This window comes from Rhinopithecus roxellana, chromosome 16, assembly GCF_007565055.1.
Source record: "Rhinopithecus roxellana isolate Shanxi Qingling chromosome 16, ASM756505v1, whole genome shotgun sequence".
NCBI classification, from domain to species: domain Eukaryota; kingdom Metazoa; phylum Chordata; class Mammalia; order Primates; family Cercopithecidae; genus Rhinopithecus; species Rhinopithecus roxellana.
Genome location: NC_044564.1, coordinates 83,431,682 through 83,449,413, shown reverse-complemented (window position 1 = coordinate 83,449,413; position 17,732 = coordinate 83,431,682).

Here is a 17,732-nt window from a genome sequence, read left to right as displayed (position 1 = left end):
AAGGAGATGCATTTTCATATACTCACTATATAAGATATTTGGCAAATTCGCAGAGATAGTCCTGATTTTACATATTTTATGTGACAACTACTTCCTGAAGGGGCCAGAAGTTAGAAGAGTCATTTTCCAAATCCTGCTGAAAATGTTCTCAAAGTGTTCAAAATATAGTATATTTTGTCTTATGAGTGGTCAAGATTATATCCTTAGTGACTCACATCCTGATTTGTCTTTTCTCTTAACTTATTTTTGAGAGTAGGTAGAGATATTGGCAGTGGTGATGGTGATAATTAAGGCAGTGACACTGAAGGAAGAACAAGGAGGATGCCCAAGATGTGTGTGTGTGTGTGTGTGTGTGTGTGTACGTGCACACATGTGTGTGTGTAATGGAATATTAGAAATAGAAATTGGGAAATATTTTGGATAAACCACACAATTATAAAACAAAAATTGTTAATTAGAGTTGTGTAGTTACTTACTGATAATGTTTCAAATAAATGAGTGCTTGAGTTTTCTACATTTACATGTTAATTTACATATAAAATAATCTTACACATTTTGTGAGTTATAAAACCACAATACCCGCTCTTGTAGCAAGAAAACAAAAGACATGGTTAGTTACCATTCAAATATATTGTTAGATCAGTAAATATTTTTTCCTTTAAAATGTGATAATAAAATGTATAATGAGAATAACTTTAATGTGTCCATAAAATGTATTACTCTTATCTAAAATTTATAATATTTGCATAGGTATTGAGAAAAGATCCTTCAACTCTACCAGTCTGTAGAAATAATTTAAATAATTGAAACTTAGGTTGTAACTTTCCTTAATTACACAGAAAAAAACCTTTGTGTATGTATGCATATGCGTTTGTGTGTAGGTGTGTGTCAGAGTGAATCTGATATTTGAAATCAACACTTACATATATTCAACATTTAAAATAAGTTATTGAGTGTCTAAAATGTACTTAGCACATAGCTAGATGATATAATTTTGAAATGGGAAGACGTAATTCCTGATCCTTGAGAATTAAAATTTAATTGGGTAAAAACATTGTTTAAAATCAAAGAACCGAGATAAGGACCTGCACGTAAAAACTTATTAAATGGGTATCAGACTTACTAGTCTAAATTTTAGAAACAAAGTAAAAAATGATGTAATGTAACTTTAAAATATTTCCTCCTTCATTTTTATTATGTTGCCTTTAGTTTTTTCTTAAATATAAGAAAATATTTGAAAATTATTTGCAGGTACTTGTTTGTAGAGAGAAAATACACACACAGTAAATCAGTTTGACTTTACAGATGACTTTCAATTATTTTAACCAAGACAATTATTTAATTGACTTTTGAGCAAACATGAAATGATCATGAAACCCAACAATGGCCATTATGCATTACTGAAAGTTTCATTTGGCATTTGTATATAATAAAGAGAATACAGAAGCCACTGACTTATTACATTTATTTTAAATGTCTTTCCAATTCTGTGTTTTATATGCTTATCCAGTTTCTGTTATGAATGGAACTTCTAATGGAAATAATGTGAATTCTTAGTACAGAGGCTGAGATTGAATTAGCATCACAGAATCTTCCACTGATGAGATTTTTAAGGAAATAAGAATAGGTGATGCAAGCAGCTTAAATAATATCACTGGCAGATTCCACACTGAAATTTCCAAAATGGGTTCAATTTATTTTTACAAACCTTAACGTCATCAAGATAAAATAGCCAATGCTTGGAGATGGTTGAAGGGTAGTTGAAAGATCAGAGTAAATATATAAGGATAGCTGTTTGTCTTTTCATGAAGTATGGCCTATATTATTTCCCACAGAATCACAAGTTACAGAATTGTTAATTCAAGAGTAGCAACAACCAATAGTTCTACTGAAAAATTTTATCCCCTCCTTTAGATTAACAGTAAGTCTACATTTCCCAGTCTACCTTGCTGTTAGATGAGGCCATATATGCGACTTCTTACTAATGAATCTTTGTGCTAGTAATTTGAAACTTTCCCTGTTTGGACCATAAAGTACCGTGACACAATCTCCTTCATACTTTGTCTGTGCCACGTAGTTACAGATAGACATGAGGCCAAGGAGATGGTACAACTAGATATGGAAGGAACCTAGATCCCAGGATTACTTCAGGGAGGAAGTCCATTCTACTGAATAAGACACATACAAGATTGTGACATGAGCAAATGTGCAATAACTTTTATTTTGCTAAACCACTCAGATTTTAGAAGCTATTTATCATCAACACAATGTTATCAAACAGGTTGATCTGCTCTCAATCCAGAAAAAAAAATCAATTTTTGAAGATTAATATTTACTATTATTATCATTACTTTCTGAGACTAGGAACACACAATAACACAAGATCAATAATTTCAAAAATATCTGTAAGTAGAAACTATTTTTATATCTTTAAACTTAGTTTTGTCTCTTGTAATGTTCACACTGTTACAAAGTAAAGAATGAATACAAGTTGCTCTGCTGAATTCAAAGTGATGCTTTTCTTCCTTATGTTTTCTGCCCTTGTTTCCAAGCAGAATGATATTTAACATTTTTCTCCCCAGTTAAGATATTTTGAGCAGATCCTCTGTTAAATGTGAGAAGCACAGAGTAATCAAGGCAGCATGGCGATACCCTCATGAGATTTTCAGCCCTAGAGAAGATAGATGTTAAAACAAGTAAGTACTAGTTGCTCTATATGGCTAGTGTGAAAAGAATGGATAGATTTCTAAAATGCACCTGCTTTCATCCCCACAGTAAAACCATAGATTACACAGACCAGAAAGTAATGAGTATTACCTAATCAACTACTCCAATTCATATGTGAAAGAACTGAGGTGTAATGAAGGTATTTGTTACTCTATATTCACTCATATTGTCAGTCTTTCATTGAAAAAAATATATAAGCATTAAAATCACACTGCCAACTTACATTAATTATAAAACTTTGATACCACTGAACTGAAGCATTGTTTTTTTACAAACTCTGTTTATAAACATCAAAAATTGCTTGGTTCCTTAGTGATACCAAAATTATATTAATGACTTGATTAACACATGTTTTGAATTATCAAGTGTCTAGGATTTGACTCTGAACTATTTAGAATTGATTGAATATTCAGGAAATTTGATAGTCATTTGTTAATCACCAAAATTTTAGAGTCAGGCCATTATAGATCCAAGTTCTAAAGCTCTGGCACTAATTGATCTTGTTATTTTGGTCAGTATATCTATCATATGTATAACTCATTTTCATTTGTTATTAATTCATGGGTATGGAAATTATATCCAGTAAGAATGATATAGATTAAAATAAGAGAAAACTTTAAAATTCAACTCAAAGAAGAGCAAGCTTATTTAGTTCTCAGAACAGGAAGGTGAGACAGACTGCTGGTATCCGATCAGCCGTATGCTGACATCATGGTCAGTATTACCACGACTACCTTCCCACCTCCATGCTTTTTACCTTATTGTCTGTAAGTGGCTGTGTTATCTCTTGATATTATTTCTGCCTTCTGCCTCATTTATCTTTTCTTTTTTTTTTTTTTTTTTTTTTTTTTTTTTTTTTTTTTTTTTTTTTGAGACGGAGTCTCGCTCTGTCGCCCAGGCTGGAGTGCAGTGGCCCGATCTCAGCTCACTGCAAGCTCCGCCTCCCGGGTTTACGCCATTCTCCTGCCTCAGCCTCCCGAGTAGCTGGGACTACAGGCGCCCGCCTCGTCGCCCGGCTAGTTTTTTGTATTTTTAAGTAGAGACAGGGTTTCACCGTATTAGCCAGGATGGTCTCGATCTCCTGACCTCGTGATCCGCCCGTCTCGGCCTCCCAAAGTGCTGGGATTACAGGCTTGAGCCACCGCGCCCAGCCGTATCTTTTCTTTTAAGAGGGGATGCTCTGTTTGTGGAATTCCACATACCATAGATTGGCCAGAAGTTTTTCACCTGCTTCGCTATAGCGCTAAGAACAATGTGAAGTTTAAACACAGTCACCTCAAATGAAATCTCAGTTCTGTTAGTCATAAAAAAAAAACAAACAGAAATGAACATTAGAAGGACAAATAACAATGTCTGTCAGATCAAGCGAGTTGCCTTATGGGCCAATATGAGAATTAAATTAAATTAAATGACGGAAGCAAAGCCCTTACCAGAGTGCCCTGAACAGAGTAAGCCCTCAGTACAGTGAGCTATTATTATCCACTCATTACCATTCAATATGCCAAAATGAAAAATTAGCATAAATATTGATATAGATAAATGTTTCTGGATATATCCTGGAGCGCATGGTAGGAATATAATTCTACCTCCTCCTGAAATATGACAAATGAAATATAAGCAGAAGTGACATGTGTTACTTCTGTGTGGAAGCTTTAAAAGTCAACATACAACACACCACGTTCTCATTTCCTTTTTGGCAGAGTGGCAGCATTTCAGATGTGGATGGTATGTGAGGCTGTGTCATGAAGAGAAGGTAATATGAAGCTGAAACCTCAGCTGCCCAGCCAGGACAGATCTGGAGCATGAGAGGGAAATAAAACTTGTAGCTTTAAGCCATAGCCCAGCCTATTCTGATTCACACATATATTTCATTAAATTCTTTTACTAAAGAGAACTTGCTCTTACTGTGGCCCTTCATAAGTGAGTTTATAGTCAGAGGTTAATGATCTGCCTAAAGTCACACAACTAGCAAACAGTAGAATCCAGATATGCACCCTGTTTTAATGTTTTTACAGGCGATTCTAGGGAATACTCCTGTTTGGCTTCAGGACACTAAGTGAAATGGAAAAGATAGCTTGTGAATTTTCATTGTTTCTGTTTTTCAAGACTCTCATCAGTCCTGAATTCAACGTTCCCCTTGCAGATAATTTTATGATAAGAAGGATCTTTAATATCCGGCAGATAAAAATAATGGGAAGTGAGACAGGTTGGGATTTATGGTATTTTAGCTCTTTAACCTATCTCTATATTTTCTTACCTATGCATTAGGATCCATACTTCTTAATGTGCTTTTCACAAAACACTTTGAGAATATTGTATCAATGATTTATAGTACATAAATGATTCTTTTACATTTATACATTTTATTCTAAGTTATGCCCAAGCATTAACCATCAAGTAAAAACAAATTATTATAAGTATAATAAATTATATTTTAAATCATAGTTATTTTCCATTAGCATAAAGGAAAATAAAATAGGAAGATCAGCATTTACTTTATAATGGGCAGAATATATTTGACCTTTTTAGGAAAAGCAGGGAAATTTTCAGGGACTGAATGCCATTACTGCCTTGTGAGTTTAATTTTGTCCACTCATCTGAGGCCTGAAAGTTGTATCAATATGCCATGCTCAGGAAACTATATGAAGCTAGCTATTGCTAGATCTCAGATTTTGTGTAGAGCAGTTGTTAGTTATGAAATGTGAGAGAAAGACTGACAACAATCTGAATGTTATATGAGAATGGGTTGAATTTTTTCTATAGGTATTAGAGATGCCTAAATATATTATTTCCATGGGGTTCCCCTAAGCATATTTGTGTTTCAGAAACTTTACTCATGCATCAATATACAAGTTACATGCTGAGAGGGTAAGAATTAGAATCTGCAGGTCCATCTGAAGTCTATTCTAGAATTTTAGATGAGATATACTAAGGAGAGAAGCAGTGGATATGAAGAGGAGGCATAGATTGGAGACATATGTAGGAGATGTAACTGAAATATCTGGGTTATTTTTCATTGGGAATGGTGGGGACAGTGGTGGGGTGACAGAGTGAATGCAGTGCCATCTACCCCCAGAGGAAGTACGAAGGAGCCCTGTGTTTAGGTGAAAGAAGAATGGCATTATGTTTGTCACATAACGCACTTGACATTGCTATTGGAAATATACAACAGAAAGTTGATATTCTGGGTAAATAAGTCTGGACCAGAAATCTGCTTAGGAGATTAATTTTTTAGATGTGGCATTTGATTTCTTGATTTTATGTGTGGTCACCAGCGGAATGTATAGAATGAGAAGAGAAAATATGGAGAAAACATGTCTCAAGTAACAGAGAGAAAGAGGAGAGACAATGTGGAAGACTCAGACAAGCTTTGGAAATGCCTTCCAGTAACAGAGATCCACAGTGTAAATGCCTCCCAGGGAGACCTGTGTGATGAAAGCTGAAATGGGATCTGTATAAGTGGCAAAGGGAAATCACAAGTATTGATGGGAAGAATAGTGTCAGTTCAATGACTGGGCCAGACACCTGGCAGTGTTGGTTGGAGGAGAGAGAAACGAGAGAATAGATAATTCTTTCAAGAGAATAGTTTTGAGGGAAAGAACAAAGCAAGTTAATGTTATGTAGTTAGAAAGCTATGCAGCTTCAAAAAGCATTATTATTATTATTATTTTAAATAAGAAAGACGTAAGCTTGGATATATATGAAGGAGAGAAACTAAGAGAGAAATGGTCTGAACCACGTTAGTATCATAGACACAGCAAGGGTGTGATGACTTAGAAGGAGATGGGAGCTAAAGGCTGGGTGGAAGGATGTTAAAAAAAAAAAAGGGCAGGAAGAGGAGAAGGTAGAATGAGTATTGAAATAGGTAAGTGTGCTAGCGGGACATTTAAGATAGAAACTATTACTACCTTAATTGATTCTACAGATAGAAACAAAAAGGAAAAACAGTAGTACAAAAACACCAATTCAAAAATGGATTATAAACCTAAATTTAAATATTAAAACTTTAAAAATTCTAGAAGAAAATGTAAGAGAAGAATTTTGACCTTCGGTTAGGCAAAGATTTTTCCAAATGCAATACCAAATGATCCATAAAATAATAAATTGATAAATTGGCTTAATTAAAATGAAAAATATCTATTCTATAAAAGTCTCTAGTGAGAGAATAAAAAGACAGACTGAGTGTATTTTCAAGTCATATATTTGATTAAGGACTTGTGTTCAGAAAATACTTAAAGACTCCAAAACTCAGTAATAAGAAAACAACTCAAAAAAGAATGCAGAAAAGATGCACTTTGGTATATAAGCAACGGAAAGATGACCATCAACATCACTGTCATAATACAATGCAAATTTAAAAAGCACAATGGGATACTGTTATATACCTATTAGAACATTTATATTAAAAAAGATAGACCATACTAGTTTTAGGCAAAGATATGGAGCTACTGGAATTCTCAAAGACTGCTGGTGGGAATGTAAAATGGTACAATTTTGGAGAATAGTTCAGCAGTTTCTTAAAGAGCTGAACATACTTCTATCATATGACCCAGCCATTCCAACCTTGGATATTTACCCAAGATCAAAGAAAGCACATGTCCATAAAAGACTTGTAAATAAATGTTCATAGAAGCTTGATTTGTAATAGTTCAACTAGAAAACAACCTAAACGTCCAGTAACAAATAAATGGAAGAACAAACGGTGGTATATCCATTCAACAAAGTATTACTCAGTAATAAAAAGGAATGAATTATTGATACAGTCCAACATGGATGGATCTCAAATAACTTATACTGAATGAAATAAGCCAGACCAAAAGAGTACATTTATATAAAATTCCAGAAAATGCAATCTAATCTGTAGTGACAGAAGACTAGTCAGTGACTGCATGGTATGATAGTTTGCTAGGGCTGTTCTAAGGAAGTACCACAGACTGATGGTTTAAACAGTAGATATTTTCTCTCCGTTTCAGAGGCTAGAAGTCTGAAATCAGGTGTTGGTGGGTTAATTTCATTCTGAGATTTCTTTCATTGGCTTGCAGATGGCTGCCTTCTCTGTTTGTACCTCATGCGGTCTTCTCTATGTGTAAATATACCCTGGTATCTCTTTGTGCGTCTTAATTTTCTTTTCTCATAGGAACAACAGTGAGATCAGATTAGGGCTCATTCTAACAGCCTCTTTGTAGTTTAATCACCTCTTTGAACGCCTATCTCCAAACACAGTCATGTTTTGAGGTGCTAGGGATTAGGACTTCAACACATAAAATGGGAAGGAAGAGGATGGGCAGTGCACAATTTAGCCCATACCACCTAGTGATGGCAAGTAGGAAGAGGGATTACAGAGGGACAGAAGAAAATTTGGGGGACTGATGGAGATGTTGATTGTCTTGGTTGTAGATGATAAGTTCCTAGGGGCATAGATATGCCAAAAATATTCAGATTGTACATATTAAATGCATGCAGTTTTTTAATGTGTAAATTATATCTCAATAAAGCTGTCAAAACATGTTAGAAGAGCTGTGGATTGAGTTCTTAGGAAATCCCTGCAACAGGACAACTATAAATCTTATCAATACCGTTTTAGAATAACAGTATATATTTCAAACCGCACTCTAGATAACAGCTGTTTTTCAGTAACTTTTGTGGACAAATGTTGCTAGAAAATATAAATATATTTAGTAGAAAATATAAAAATCCTCTTCTGTAATTTGAAATCTCGTAATCTGATTGTGAAGACATTGCATGATGTATGTGAAAGAGAAATGAGCTGTTTTGTTATAAGTGGTTCAAAATACTTATTTTTTGTCCAATCAGTAAAACAAATCCCTAGAGCAATTTTCAAAAGAGACAAATTCCTAAGACAGGACTCTGGCACCCACGGCTCCCAAGGTATAAGGACCAAACATGCAGGAAACCTCATTTAAATTTGATTTAAATTCCCAAAACATATGACTTCCTGAAGCAACTCACCCAGTACAATCTGGGGACATGTCAAATTTTCACTACAATGGAAGACAAAAGGCAAGAATCAGTGAAAATAGACTTACCAAAATGTTCCAAATGAGGTTGAAATACTACTAAATGGTACTATAGCAAATTTTCTGAATGTCATTACTATGGGTTGACATGGTCCCAACTCAACAGATCACACAATTAAAAAGTATTGCTTAGTAATCTGTTGGGCAATTGTGTGTGGGGTCACCAGCAAAATGGAAGACTACTACTGAGGAAACTGATATTTTTTTCTTGACAGTTTTGGTACAAAATTAAATTAAAGATAAGGGAGGAGCAGGAAGCACCCAATGCTAGATAACACATTTGTTTATCAGATTATTTAAGAAAGGGCACAGGGTTTGTTTTCCATTCTTTTCTCCATGTTAATTTAGTCTACCATTCTTCTCCATGTTAGTTAGTAGATGCTGTGTGTAGCTGACACTAGATGGTATTGTGCTCCTTCAATTCAACTTGCTTCCTAAGAAGCAATCTCTGTGTGTAATTGTGCCACACATGTATTCAATGTGAGATCAGCACCTCCTAGAAAAAAATAGTACTTTGTTTATTAAATATGATTTAAGAAAATGTAAGAGTAGCCTCTTTTCTAGTTTTAAACATAAATGAATATTTTTGTGATGCTCCTGGCATGTGGCATCAAATATTAATATTTGTATTTTCTAATGAAATGCTATTCAGAACATAAGAAAGAACAAATTTAATAGAGAAAATTAGAAAAAGAATTGTGCTGTTGATACTATATTTAAAATGCTGCAGCAGCAGGTTAGTCTTTTTTTGAAAAGCTATATACCATGGAAAGACCAATTGCCTGTTTATAGTTTTTTCTTTTTAAACTTCAATGGCCTTTTCAAATCACAATTTTATTTTGCATAACAAATATCTAGCATTGACTGGCTGAATAGTTTTATTACTGACAAGAATATTATTAATGATAACATTTTGCAACCATTTTATACCAGGAAATTAGTAGCACCAAAAAGATTAATCTCTAGCCTGGATATTTGGTACACATGTTCCCTTGATCTGAAAAACTTGTCTCTTTCATTTCCACCTCAGAAAACGCCCATATTTCAAGGTACAGCTTATTGTGACTTTCTCAATAAACCCATCCAGACCTTCTGGTTTAAGTGAATCTCATGTGCTCCCATTGTGCAAAATACATTTCTCACAGCACTTCCGGTAGCTTGCTATGTGATAATTATATTCATAAACATGCATCTCCTCTATAAACATACAAATAGTTTAGAATTAGGGGGGATTGCTCATTTTGACTCATGTTCCTAATGTGGGGTAAAGAGTAATTTACTAATAAATATTTGTAAATTGCCTTTTTAAATTAAAAAGATATACAGAAATCTTGAATCAACCTCATATTTACTATATATGATTAAATAACTTGACAGTATAAAAATTACTCTTCATTCTATATTCACAGGAAAGCATTTCTTCATGATGAGGGATCTGAGGTTTATTTCCACACCCTTCAATATATTCAAATTGTAACCTCTCAGAGGTCAGGATTATCTTGACTCTGTTTGAAAATCCTATATATTTTCATATTAAAATGTTTTATTTCATTTTGAACAGGTCTCTTTCAAAGACAATTTTAAATGCCCATTTTCCAAGCGTTGCTAAGACAACTTATAGGAGATACAGTTAGGGAGCTAATTAAGCTTCGGGTATAAATTAGTTCAGGCAGCTAAAGTCTGAAAGGAAAAGGGAGAGCAGGTCTACCTTTTCTAAAAGTACATAGTGGAGACAATTGTCCTTTTTGATAAAATGTTTCAGGGGAATCAGTTTCAGGAGGATGAGACCAATTCCATAGCCAGCTGCTATGATAACCAAACTATTGAAATGTTAGGACAACTAGATGTTTTGAGTTAAGATTCCAGGAATACCTAATATTAATGTAAATTAAACACAAGTCACCAAAGTTTGCTGTAAAGGACCAGAGAGTAAATATTTTCGGATTTGTAGGCCATATGGTTTTGGGTACACTACTCAAATATGTCACTATTGCGAAATAGCCATAGATGATAAATAATTTAATAAGGTGTCCAGATCTGGCCCTTGGGCCATAGTTTGGTGACCTTGTTTAATAAAGTACAAATGAAGGAAAAATTGGAAATACTAGGAGTACCAAAAGTCATTACAGTGACTATAGAGAACCACATTATGAGAGTAAGAGCAGAGGTAGTCAAAAACTTGACTCTAAGTCAAGAAGTACTAAAGTGTCACAAATTGTGGGTAAGCAGCAAAGAAAAGTAATGAAGGAGTACAAAGTCCAATTCTTGAGTAATTAGTTGGACCTAATCTAGGTATAGTTGTAGAATAATATGGAAGAAAATTTTGTATCTTAGATTGCAAAGGGTTGGACAATTGTGATCTCTTGTAGATGTGACAGCTGTAGAAAGGACTCAGTGTATTGACCTGAGGACTGGGGAGGAACTGAGAACAGTTGCTTAAAGGTTAAAATAATTGTAGTGGCTTTTTGTTCCTTTTTTATGACTTTCCTTAATGACATCAAAAGCTGAAAAGAATACAATAAAAAATAAAATAAGGTAATCTTAGTCCCTCTGAGATGGTAATTTTGATTTTTAATCATGTAAGTGGTTATTTTATTCTTGGAAGATAAAGGTTTGAGTATAGAGCTGATAAGATAAAGTCAATATTAATTTTATATAAGTTCAGCATAATCTGTGTATTTTTAATTGTTTATTTTTGAGAAAATTCAGCATTTTAGTCTTGAAAGTTTAATTTGAAATGTGTAATTGATATTAAACTTATGGGCCAGGCATGGTAGTTCATGCCTGTAATCTCAGCACTTTGGGAGACCAAGGTTGGTGGATCACTGGAGGTCAGGAGTTTGAGACCAGCCTGGCCAACATGGTGAAACCCCGTCTCTACTAAAAATTCAAAAATTAGCCAGGGATGGTGGTGCATGCCTATAATCCCAGCTACTTGTGAGGCTGAGGCAGGAGAATTGCTTGAACCCAGGAGGCAGAGATTGCAGTAAGCCAAGATTCTGCCACTGCACTCCAACCTGGGTGACAGAGCGAGACTCTGTCTTAAAAAAACTATGATTTTAAATTAGACAATATAAGGAAAACCTGACTAAATGTATTCATTGTTTACATTTTCAAAATAAGTTGATTTACCATAAGTTTAATTTATTCGATTTATATGATTTAATTAAGGGTTAATAAATATTTTGCTTCTTTGGGTTATATTCTGTCAAGCTTTCAAACTGCTTAAAAATAAAATCAAATATTTTAAATATAAAGCCGAAGTTTAAAATATTTAAGAAACAATCCAATTTTGTGAATGGAGTTAGACATTTAAGGAAATTTAGTCTTTTTAGTTTGAGACAATCCGAATATCTTCTACAGAATAAGTAAAATCTTATTTTTAGATAGAAATAGGTAAATTTTAAATAATAAGATTTGTAGATTGAAATCTTAAGAAAAATAAGGTTTAGACAGTTCATGACAAAAAAAATTACTACTAATTTTAAACCAGAGGAAGTCTGCAGAGCTGCCATCTTTCCTAAGTTTGGCTTAGATGCCAAACTTACATTGGCATCTAAGCACAGTAGAAAATTGGAATCCATGTATAGAATACATGTGGTGATGATGATGATACTGATGAGCACTAACACTATTGAATCCTTACTTAGTGCTAAGCATATAAGAAATAGGACCTCATTTAATTGTCCCAAAATTATTGTGAGGTAGGTATTGCCATTATCTTTTCTATTTAGACAAGAAACAGGCTCAGGATGTCTAAGTATTTTGGCGAAAGTCACACAACTAGAAGGCAGAAACATTAGAGGGAATAAAGTGAAACCTTACAGAAAGAGCAAATGCCTACAACCTTTCACATTCTTTCTATAAAACTGTCTAGAAAATATTTAAGAAGCGGAATGTGGACTGTGCTTTCAAAAATAAGAGTAAAAGAAACTTTCTTTCCAAACATTCTAAAAGAGAATGGGATTTATAAACCTGAGTTTCACAGGCACTTAAAAAATTATTTTGGTAATTGTTGGTTATCAGAAGGAAAGTATCAGTTTAGATGCAGAAAAACACCTCTAATTTCCTGTAGAATATTCATATTTTTCTGATAATACTTTATAAATAGATTTGAAGCGAATTTTCATACATACACACATAATTCCATATACACTTAGAAGGCATATATGTATGTATATGTGTATGTATACGGTGTTATGCATGGTGTGTATTATATAGTATATATGGGTGTACAAACACAATACTGGGAAAACAGTGCAAAATATCTCACAATGGTTTTGCAGAACTAGTTAAAGGTCTATATTTAGTAACTATGCAGTAACACTATTTATGTTGGCTTAATGCCACTGATGCTGTCTTGTTATTCCTTTTGGCATTAATAAAACTCATGGCGGGATATACAAATTAACTGTAGGCAGTTTACCCCAAATACTTGCTGATAAGAAACTAATAATCCAGAATGAGTGAACAATTTGTACTGAATATAAATAAGTACCCTACTTCCTCAGAAACTCAATACTCATGAGAATTATATATGCAAAATTATTTTTAAAGGGAGATTCAAATATGGCATCATATTGACACATCATGGCAATCCTTTTCTCTCTTCGTCTCACCTTCAATACTACATACATAAACACAAACATGCAACTCACAATCCATATGCATATAAATATAAAAATTATAGCTAAATATGTGAGTACGTCCTGGCATATTTGTCTTCAACACAGATTTGTAAACCAAACACAAAGGAAACAACACTGTATAGTTTCAGGAATAAAGATGACATATAGCAATTGTTTAGCTCCTCTGAGCTAGAGTAAGAATTTTCAAGTCCTCAGTCAGCAAGTGTTTATTGAGTGTTCAGAGTTCCCTTACAAATGTGTGAAATAGAGTAGTTCAATAATGTCACCTACCCCAATCCTATCACAATATCATTAGAAAAAGTTCTAAAAAGTACATAGCTATGTTACATGGAGTTTTACTGGGAGTTACTTTTTCTTTCCAAAGACAAGTTATAATTAAAACCTATCAAAAGTGAGCACACATTATTCATAGTAAGAATAATTCCTGTTAAATAATCTAAAATTTTTGACTATTTTTCTTCAAATAAAGTGAGAATATGTGGAATTAATAGCAAATATTAAAAACCAATCTAGAAAGCATAAATAAACTCTCCATGTGTGCAAATCTATCAAGAGTATTATAAGTGTGAATAGTTTAGCAAAAAGGTTTTTATGCTGGCTTTTCATCATAGAGCACTGCTACATATTATTGTAAGTAAACATGACCGTAATAGATAGCATTTCCCCAAAACTAGTTTTTAAATAAAGGTTTTGTGTCTCACAGTATATTTTTAAGATGAAGATAAAAAATTGTAAATATCTCTGTAGCATAGCATAGAGCATTTATACCAAGAGAAAAAATTAAAATGGCAATTTTATATATACTGTATGTATGCTCAAATTTGTTGATGAGGAAACTGGCTAACAAAAGGTTAAATATATACCAGTAAATAAATACAGAATATAGCAGAGAGCTGTAAGCTGAATGTAGGTCTTCAAATTTGAATCCATTGCCCTCTCGACTACCTACGAAAAGATATGTTTATTATAAATAACCACTTAATAGTCTGAAATTGATGTACATTTACAGCTCATTACATGTATCAATTTAAGCATGAACAAGTCACACTAAAGAATTGAACAGGTCTTAGGTCTGCGACTTTCAGGTGTCAATCTTGCCCAATATCTTCATTTTAAATATGTAAAAACCTATAATAGGCAAGATATTTATTTTCAATCATAGCCATGATCAATTATCTATTGATAGAAAATTTGTAATGAACATTGATTTATAGGTACATTAAAACAACATAGGGGGGGGCGGAGCAAGATGGCCGAATAGGAACAACTCCAGTCTCCAACTCCCAGCGCGAGCGACACAGAAGACCGGTGATTTCTGCATTTTCAACTGAGGTACTGGGGTCATCTCACTAGGGAGTGCCGGACAATCGGTGCTGGTCAGCTGCTGCAGCCTGACCAGCGAGAGCTGAAGCAGGGCGAGGCATCGCCTCACCTGGAAGCGCAAGGGGGAAGGGGATCCGTTTTCCTAGCCAGGGGAACTGAGACACACAACACCTGGAAAATCGGGTAACTCCCACCCCAATACTGCGCTGTAAGCATACAGGCATTCCAGGAGAATATATCCCACACCTGGCCGGGAGGGTCCCACGCCCACGAAGCCTCCCTCACTGCTAACACAGCAGTCTGCCGCGATCTATCCGCAAGGCAGCAGCGAGGCTGGGGGAGGGGCGCCCGCCATTGCTGAGGCTTAAGTAGGTAAACAAAGCCGCTGGGAAGCTCGAACTGGGTGGAGCTCACAGCAGCTCAAGGAAGCCTGCCTGTCTCTGTAGTCTCCACCTCTGGGGACAGCGCACAGCTGAAGACCAACAGGGGAAGTAGCGGGAGCCGGTGCAGACGCGAACGACTCTGTCTGACAGCTTTGGGGAGAGCCGCGGATCTCCCAACGCGGAGGTTGAGATCTGAGAACGGACAGACTGCCGGCTCAGGTGTGTCCCTGACCCCTGAGTAGCCTAGCTGGGAGAAATCCCCCACTAGGGGCAGTCTGACACCCCACACCTCACAGGGTGGAGTACACCCCTGAGAGGACACTTCCAAAGGAAGAATCAGACAGGTACACTCGCTGTTCAGCAATATTCTATCTTCGGCAACCTCTGCTGCTGATACCCAGGCAAACAGGGTCTGGAGTGGACCTCAAGCAATCTCCAACAGACCAACAGAGAGTCCTTCTGACTGTCAGAAGGAAAACTATCAAACAGGAAGGACACCTATACCAAAACCCCATCAGTTCGTCACCACCATCAAAGACCAGAGACAGATAAAACCACAAAGATGGGGAAGAAGCAGGGCAGAAAAGCTGGAAATTCAAAAAATAAGAGCGCATCTCCCCCTGCAAAGGAGCGCAGCCCATCACCAGCAACGGATCAAAGCTGGTCAGAGAATGACTTGGACGAGAGGAGAGAAGAAGGCTTCAGTCCATCAAACTTATCAGAGCTAAAGGAGGAATTACGTACCCAGCGCAAAGAAACTAAAAATCTTGAAAAAAGAGTGGAAGAATTGACAGCTAGACTCATTAATGCAGAGAAGATCATAAACGAAATGACAGAGATGAAAACCATGACACGAGAAATACGTGACAAATGCACAAGCTTCAGTAACCGACTCGATCAACTGGAAGAAAGAGTATCAGCGATTGAAGATCAAATGAATGAAATGAAGCGAGAAGAGAAACCAAAAGAAAAAAGAAGAAAAAGAAATGAGCAAAGCCTGCAAGAAGTATGGGATTACGTAAAAAGACCAAATCTACGTCTGATTGGGGTGCCTGAAAGTGAGGGGGAAAATGGAACCAAGTTGGAAAACACTCTTCAGGATATCATCCAGGAGAACTTCCCCAACCTAGTAGGGCAGGCCAACATTCAAATTCAGGAAATACAGAGAACGCCACAAAGATACTCCTCCAGAAGAGCAACTCCAAGACACATAATTGCCAGATTCACCAAAGTTGAAATGAAGGAAAAAATCTTAAGGGCAGCCAGAGAGAAAGGTCGGGTCACCCACAAAGGGAAGCCCATCAGACTAACAGCAGATCTCTCGGCAGAAACTCTACAAGCCAGAAGAGAGTGGGGGCCAATATTCAACGTTCTTAAAGAAAAGAATTTTAAACCCAGAATTTCATATCCAGCCAAACTAAGTTTCATAAGTGAAGGAGAAATAAAATCCTTTACAGATAAGCAAATGCTTAGAGATTTTGTCACCACCAGGCCTGCCTTACAAGAGACCCTGAAGGAAGCCCTAAACATGGAAAGGAACAACCGGTACCAGCCATCGCAAAAACTTGGCAAAATGTAAAGACCATCGAGGCTAGGAAGAAACTGCATCAACTAACGAGCAAAATAACCAGTTAATATCATAATGGCAGGATCAAGTTCACACATAACAATATTAACCTTAAATGTTAATGGACTAAATGCTCCAATTAAAAGACACAGACTGGCAAACTGGATAAAGAGTCAAGACCCATCAGTCTGCTGTATTCAGGAGACCCATCTCACATGCAGAGACATACATAGGCTCAAAATAAAGGGATGGAGGAAGATCTACCAAGCAAATGGAGAACAAAAAAAAGCAGGGGTTGCAATCCTAGTCTCTGATAAAACAGACTTTAAACCATCAAAGATCAAAAGAGACAAAGAAGGCCATTACATAATGGTAAAGGGATCAATTCAACAGGAAGAGCTAACTCTCCTAAATATATATGCACCCAATACAGGAGCACCCAGATTCATAAAGCAAGTCCTTAGAGACTTACAAAGAGACTTAGACTCCCATACAATAATAATGGGGGACTTCAACACTCCGCTGTCAACATTAGACAGATCAACGAGACAGAAAGTTAACAAGGATATCCAGGAATTGAACTCATCTCTGCACCAAGCGGACCTAATAGACATCTATAGAACTCTCCACCCCAAATCAACAGAATATACATTCTTCTCAGCACCACATCGCACTTATTCCAAAATTGACCACATAATTGGAAGTAAAGTACTCCTCAGCAAATGTAAAAGAACAGAAATTATAACAAACTGTCTCTCAGACCACAGTGCAATCAAACTAGAACTCAGGACTAAGAAACTCAATCAAAACCGCTCAACTACATGGAAACTGAACAACCTGCTCCTGAATGACTACTGGGTACATAACGAAATGAAAGCGGAAATAAAGATGTTCTTTGAAACCAATGAGAACAAAGATACAACATACCAGAATCTCTGGGACACATTTAAAGCAGTGTGTAGAGGGAAATTTATAGCACTAAATGCCCACAAGAGAAAGCAGGAAAGATCTAAAATTGACACTCTAACATCACAATTAAAAGAAC